The sequence below is a fragment of the Ochotona princeps genome, unplaced genomic scaffold, assembly GCF_030435755.1.
Source record: "Ochotona princeps isolate mOchPri1 unplaced genomic scaffold, mOchPri1.hap1 HAP1_SCAFFOLD_284, whole genome shotgun sequence".
NCBI classification, from domain to species: domain Eukaryota; kingdom Metazoa; phylum Chordata; class Mammalia; order Lagomorpha; family Ochotonidae; genus Ochotona; species Ochotona princeps.
The window spans coordinates 27,542-35,000 of NW_026700611.1; positions in this window are offsets into that span (position 1 = coordinate 27,542).

The window sequence follows — 7,459 nt, forward strand, 5'->3', positions numbered from 1 at the left end:
TTCCTCCACCCTTGTCTCTCCTGGATGTCCCTCCCTAGGCGGTATTGTCACAAAGTGTGGAAGGGCTCTCTCCCTCCTGTGTCACAGCAGCTGAGGCCAAGCTAGGCCGAAGCCAGGAGCCAGGAACAAGATGAAATCGGTGTTCCCATACGGCAAGGCCAGTGTGTCTGCTGACAGGCTGTTGAGCGTGTGTGCGGTGCCACAATGCCAGTATCCCCCACTGTCTTGCTTTCACTTTCTGTTCTCTAGTTTTATTTTTATTTATTTATTTGGCCTTGAGGTTGACTTATTTTCATTGGGAAGGCAGATTTGCAGAGAGAAGGAGAGACAGACGGACAGAAAGATTTCCATCCGCCGGTGCACTCCCCAAATGGCCACAACCACGGCCGGAGCTGACTGGATCCGATCCGAATCCAGGCGCTGGGAGTTTCTTCCAGGCCTCCCACACAGGTGCAGGGTCCCGTACACTTGGACCACCCTCCGCTGTTTTCCCAGGGCACAAACAGGGAGCTAGATCAGAAGTGGAGCCACAGGGACATGAAAGTGGAGGAAAAGCCAGTGAAGCTATTCTGCAGCGCCCTTGCGTCTGCCTGTCCTTCCTGTGAGCTCTTGCAAGACCCAAGAAGTTCCTCAGGGACAGAAAGGATGTGCCATGGAAACAGGTTAGGGATGTGAAAGGAGAGAGAGGAAAAGAGGGGGAGAGAGAGAGAGAGAGAGAGAGAGAGAGAGAGATTGAAATTGAGTTAGTGAGAATGTGACAACAATTCAGTCTTCTCTGTTCCCCATTTGCAGGTAAGGTCCAGATGAGGAAAAGGAGAAAGGGAGCAGCCAGGCTGGGATTGGGCCTCTTCACCTCTCTCTCTCTCTCTCTCTCTCTCTCTCTCTCTCTCTCTCTCTCTCTCTCTATCCCAGGAGGGGGCATCACACAGCTTTCTCTTTCCAATTTGTGAGCAGAAGTGGTTGCACGCTGAGTGGTTCCTGGCCAGGATCCAGAACATGGAGGGAGAAGTAGGTGTCAGGTAAGGCCACCTGTGAGGCCTTCACGTCGGCATAGTGGCCTTTCATTCCCAATCCACCAGAGAAATCCTCGGGCAGGAAGGGCACAGGCCAGCCCATATGTCCTCCTGCTCTGCCGTCCTCAAGTCCCCTTGACTTGTCCGCAGAGCCGACCGCACACAACACCCACAACTCAGGCACAGGTGCCCCAGTCTCTCCCTCAGAGCACCCTTTCCCTTCAGTTCCGCAGAATAAGAGATGGTGAGCTGACCCTCCAACTCTTCCGCCTCCACACCCCACCCACCCACCCACCCACGGTCCATCAAAGACAAGGGGTTGGTTGGTTGGTTAGTTGGTTGGTTGGGTCCGGCCGGCATGTTAGCCTAGTGACTAAATCCTAAAGAAAAGAAAGATAGATGTGAACGCAGAGAAGAGCTGCCTTCCAAAACACACATATAATTAGCCAGGCCGGGTTGGGGCGCAAGCCAGGCTGGATTGAACTGTGAACTGGCTAGCACCCCACAGTTCGCAGGAGGGCTGGGGATGGACCAGGCCAGGCTAGGTTGCCGTACCCCAGCCCAATGGCGATAGCTGGGACTGGTGGTGGGCCATCTCAGATTGTGCCACAGCACCCACTGGCGCACGCAAGAACCGGGGGTGGTGCGGTGGGGGTGGTGGAGAGGGAGCGTGAGAACCGGAATCAAGTTAGGGCGCTGCACCCAGTCAGGCAAAAAGAGAGCCAAAATGGCTGGGCGGGTGGGTGGGTGCGTTGCGGGCGGGCGGGCGGGCGGGCGGGCGGGCCAGCCGGATTAGGCCACAACACCCAGCTGTCAGCAAAGCGCCGGGACTGCCTGGGTGAAAAAATTACATCAGGCAGGCCGGCCGGACCGCATTAGCCCCCAGACGGTCCCAAGATCTGGGGCTGGGAGCCCGCCAGCCTGCTAGGGGAACGCCAGGCAGGCAGGCAGGCAGGCAGGCAGGCAGGCAGGCACTCCTCCTGTCAGCTAGGCCGTAGCTCCCGTCGGAGAGCACGTTAAGGCCTGCCTGAACTAAAACAGCAAGCTACCCATAGATCATCAGGCCGTATGTGCCAAACATACAAGGCCTGGGCCAGAGATGTCGACAGCGTGCATCTCCCCGGACCAAACAAGAAGACGAGGGGAAGGCAAGAGTTGTTGCTTGGGCCAGGCGTGTGCGGTTGCCTAGTGGCTCCATTTCTCGGCCTGTACGTGCCGAGATCCCATACGGGTGCCGGTTCGAGTCCCAGCTGCCCCACTTCCGTCCAGCTCCCTGCCTGTGGCCTGGAAAAGCGGTCGAGGATGGCACAAAGCCTTCGGTATCGGCAGCCGCCTGTGTGGCGGAGACCGACCGGGAAGAAGCTCCCGGCTCCTGGTTTTGGTTCTGCTCAGCCCCGACCACTTGGGGAGGGAACCAGCCAGCGGGCAGGAGATATTTCTTTCTGTCTCTCCTTCTCTCAGCAACACCCCTCCCAACCACACACACACACACACACACACACACACACACACACCCCTCCCAACCACACACACACACACACACACTCACACACACAGACACGCGCACGCGCGCACAGGGTCCTCCTGACTGGCGTGTGGCTGCCGGCTCCACCTCAGGATCCTTCACCGTCCAACAATAAGAACCAGATTGGGTTGAAGAACAGTCAGGAAACACCACTGTTCCTGCTAGGACAGGAGGTGGACTGAACAGGGCTGGCTCATGGACCCACTGGTATGCGTGAAACCTGGCACTGGGAGAGTTTCTGATGGAGGAGCCTGGGCAACTCCTCTGGCAGGACACAGTCCCTGCAGGTAAGCGCAAGCAGCACAAATAGGAAACAGCCCAGAACAGGCTATGGAAATTATCCCACTGGTATACACATGGCATGGATTGGGGGCAAGACCAGGCTGAACCTGTTCACATCACCCGCTGGTGAGTCCGAGCGCCAGAACAGAGTGTGGGTCGAGCCAGGTTCGGTTGCGACACATACTAGTACACAATAAGGAATGCCAAGGTGAGGTGAGCCGTACCAGATGTGGTTGCAGCGCCCAAACAGCACATGTGATAGTCAGGGGGAGCAAAGCTGACAGGGGAATGTGGGCTCCCCTGCTGGACAACTACTTCCCGACTAGGCTGCAGCTCCAACCGGTCTGCGTGAGGACCGAATATGAAGCGGGCAGGATCGAACCGGACTACGACACCCGTCGGTTCACGAGGAAGACAGGCCTGGAAACAGAACGAACCCGGCAATCCCAACGACCAGCATGATCATAAGCCGATCGGTGTGACGGACGGTGTTGGACTGTGTACTAGCAGACTCGCGCAGGAATCAGGCCTGTGATCATCTCAGATGAAGTTTCTTTGGAGAGAGATCCCTCCAACTGAACTGCTGATCTTAGAACCCCAACCATGAAGAGACTGTCAGCCAGTGGATTCTGAATAGGGTTCATTGCGATTGGAACTGAGACATTGGCAGCAGTCTAGAACTGATGAACTATCAGAACTGTATGAGCAGGAGCCTCAGAGCGTGCCTCCCGTTGGGGATCTGGGATGGGTGGGAGGTTGGGTGGGGCTTTTCCCTTTTTTTTTTTTTTTTTTTTTCCCCTGACCCCAGATACAGGGTAAAATGATATTGATGTGGAAACAATGGTATTTCCCACTTTCACCCTGTAGCCCTTGACACTCTGTTCCCTAATCAACCAAGTAAGATTATTAAAAAATAATTTTTAAAAAAAGTATATCAGGTTTTACAATTTCATTAATTTTTATGAATGGGTAGTATTCTATAGTGTTTGTGTGCCACATTTTCTTTATTCTGTCACCCGCTGATGGGTATCTGTGTTGATCCCGTATCTGGCTATTGTGAATTGAGCTGTGATAGCTGTAAGGGTGCAAATAACTCTCTCATATGCATTTTCATTTGGATAAAATCATAGGGCTGCGACGCTGGTTCGTATGCAGACTTTTAGATACCATTTGTTTTTTATCCAATTGGGAAACATGAGATATTTTAATGAAATTATAACTGGATAAGAAATGAGTTTTATGAAGCATGGTGGCCACTTGGGGAGTGAACCAGCCAGCGGGCAGGAGATATTTCTTTCTGTCTCTCCTTCTCTCTATATATATATCTGAGTTTCAATAAAAATAAAATGGATGGATGGATGGATGGATGGATGGATGGATGGAGGAATTGTTTTTTCTGAACAGGCACCGACTGTGAGATGTAAGTAAGGCTCTGGACTGCTGTGTCCTGGTCGCTCGGTCCAACGCCGATCCAAGCAGAGAACCGGGCCTGGCACGGGGCACAGGCCTAGTATATTCCTGCAACCCCTCCCACCGCCCCTCCACCCCCGCCCCGCGCACCTGCACAAGGACAGGTAAGGGGTTCCTCTCTGTGTTTTGAGTAATCGGTTCAGCTAGATCGTTCTATTGAGAGGGAGGGATGCTTGATGTTGAGCAGTTCTGCTTGTTTGAGTGACAGAAGTACACGCACAGGTTAATAACACGCGTTCACATAGTTAAGGTGATGGATGGAAGAGTGAATCAATAATGCCGATGGAAAGGCCACATCAGAAGGGAGCCGTTCCTGAGAACCACTCATGGTCTGCCCCATGCGAGTCAGAAAGCAGCGGCCAGATCCCACTTTGCACTTCCAGAGCGAGCGAAGGGGAGTGACCGACTGTGGCTGACCTTTGCCCCAGTCGGAGAGGCAGATCCTTTCACTGACAAACGCCTGAGGGCAGGTATGGCTCTGGGTGGAGCGGAGAGAAAGTGAAGCCTTTGGCAGACAACGGGACTTTGAACCAACCATTTGCATTTCAATGAAGGCAATGAATGAGGCCTCTTGGAATTGAATGAGAGGTTGCGTCCCTCAAGCCAGTGGCTTCCAAAACGATGGCTGCTGCTTTCTTGGGGCACACCCCCCCACCCACACACACACAGAGGCTCATTCTGACGAGGAGGCGGGGTGCGGGTGCCCTGCCTGCCCCATGCTTCTCCTTACATGTCCCTGGACCCTGGACCCTGGCTCTGGCTCTAGCTCTGGCCTGGGAAAGGAGATGTGGATTGGGGAGGTGACTTGCAAGACGTACACACAAGACCCACCCACCATCAGTGAAACACAGCTTCTCTCCCTCCTTCCTTCCCTGGGGCTTGTGGGGGAGGGGAGGGTGGTATCAGGCAGGGAGGCACTTTTTGTTTTGGCTTGGCTTTTCTCCTCCTGGGTGTCACTGGTGCACCCCAGCGTATTCCATCACCAAGCCACTTTCCGATGTGTTTCGCTTCCCTCACAGTGGTTCATTAGCCAGCACCCACTGATAGGAGAGGACTGCTTTTTACTTGACAGCATCCTAGTGCAGGGATCAAAGGGGTCAGAGAAAGTAGAGAGAGCAAAGGAAAAAGGAAAAAGTTGGGTTGTTCGGGACTCCTTAAAGAAGAATTCATGTTGTGCCACCCACGTGTGCGAAGATTTGTCAAAGTCCCCCCCCCCATGCCCCTTTCCTCCTCCCCCCCCCCCCCCCCCCCCGCTCAACCACCACCAAGCCATCACTCAGCAGGCTGGCTTCCAAGTAAATCAAATACATGCTTTAAGTGTTTGTTTTCTCTCACCTGACTCAGCACAATCGCACTCAGGGTTGCGGTGTAGCGACCAAATGTTGCCACCTGGTTGCCCAATTACTGCACCCTTAGGAATATTTAGTGGATTTCAACAACCTGGTGTTGAATGCCTTCTTTTTTTTCTCTCTCTCTCTCCACTCCACTGAAGGCAAAATAAGATTTCCACCACCACCACCACCACCACCACCACCACCCCAACAGTGTGGAACATTGAAGTGGGCAGAAAACTAGTTACATTTTCCTTTAATGTGAACACCACATTTTAAGACTCTTGTATTTATTCATTTGCAAGTCAATCATGGGAGAGAGAGAGAGGAAGAGAGAGAGAGAGAGATTTGTGAGCAAGTTTGTTTGGAGCGGGGAAGGGGGGAGCGGGTGTGTCAGAGGAGATGGGAGGAAAGAAGAGAGAGGAAGAGAGAGGAGAGAGGAAGAGAGAGGGGCAAGGACGAGCAAAAGAGCGAGCTCTTTGAAGAGATTCTTCCACCCACAAGTTCCTTCCCTTTTCTCTTTGTCGCTGTGTCCTTCCAATAAGCAGACATAGATGACACAGGATGGTGAAAGCTAGAGAGCGAGCGAGCGAGCCAAAAATGTGGAAACCGCGGTTCCACCAGCACCGTGACAACATTGCCGGTTTTTCTTTGTTTAAAAAAAAAAATGGAAAGAGAGAGAGAGAGAGAGAGAGAGAGGAATCTTCCACCACTTCACCAGTCAGTTCAGAACTTTTCCCCCCAAATGCAGGCCTAGAGAACTCAGAAGTTGGTGAACAGAAAGTATGGAATCCTGGTTCTCAGCGCTACACAACTCTGTTTAGGATACAAACAGGTTTTTCAACAGCTTTGGCCTCAAACCTGTGTGTGTGTGTGTGTGTGTGTGTGTGTGTGAGAGAGAGAGAGAGAGAGAGAGAGAGAGAGAGAGAGAGAGAACTAAGCGTTTCTGACAAAACGTGCGCAGAACCTCAACAGCAACAACTAAACCCATATGCCTCGGAGCCCCATCCAGAGGTGTTTACATGGCATTTTGACAAGATATTGAGCCAAAGCTCAGAGAGAGAATTGAGGAGAAAATAAATAAATAAATAAATGGTGAAATCACGAATGTAAATTCGAATGATCTGTATTCCGGGAGTGAGTGAGTGAGTGGAATTTACCGACACCATGTCAGGATAGACAATGTGTCCGGACAGACAACGATGGAGAGTGGTGGTGGTGGTGGTGGGGGGGGGGGGGGGAAGAGATGTCATTTCCAGTGTTTTCTAACCTAAGGGAAACTTGTAGGAAAAGTAGCATGCTCCGCACCACGGTCATGAGAGCCTTGTAGGCGCACGTGCTAAACTCCACACACATGATTTCCATCACCTTCGATTCAATGTGCACCTAGATCGAGGGGTTTCCCAGACACTAGAGCGCTCTTTGCAGACTCTGGGTTTGGTGGGCATGGTGGCACGACAGCGGCAGTGGCAGTGGCACTGAAGTCCAGGCCGCTCTAGGTAGGTCTGAAAAGACGTCCCTCTCTCCGTTCCAGCAGAAGCTGGCCCAAGGGCTTGGGACCCCGCCCACAGCACAGGCAGCCAGTGGTGGGTATCTACGTGTAGGTGGTCGTCTCGCCATCATGAGGTAGAGAAATCTCTGCCACGCCGTCCCTCCCTCCCTACAACCCCCCGTCCCGTCCCGCAAGGCTAACTAAGCAAGATCCCAGGCTACCAAGGAGAAGCAGGAGGGACTCTCCCCAGAGTCGGCCCGGGGTGAAGGGCAGTCCAGTCATGTGGTGGATGGGAGAGGGAAGAAGAGGGGTCCGGCATGGCTTGCTCTCAAAGCCGTCATTGGGC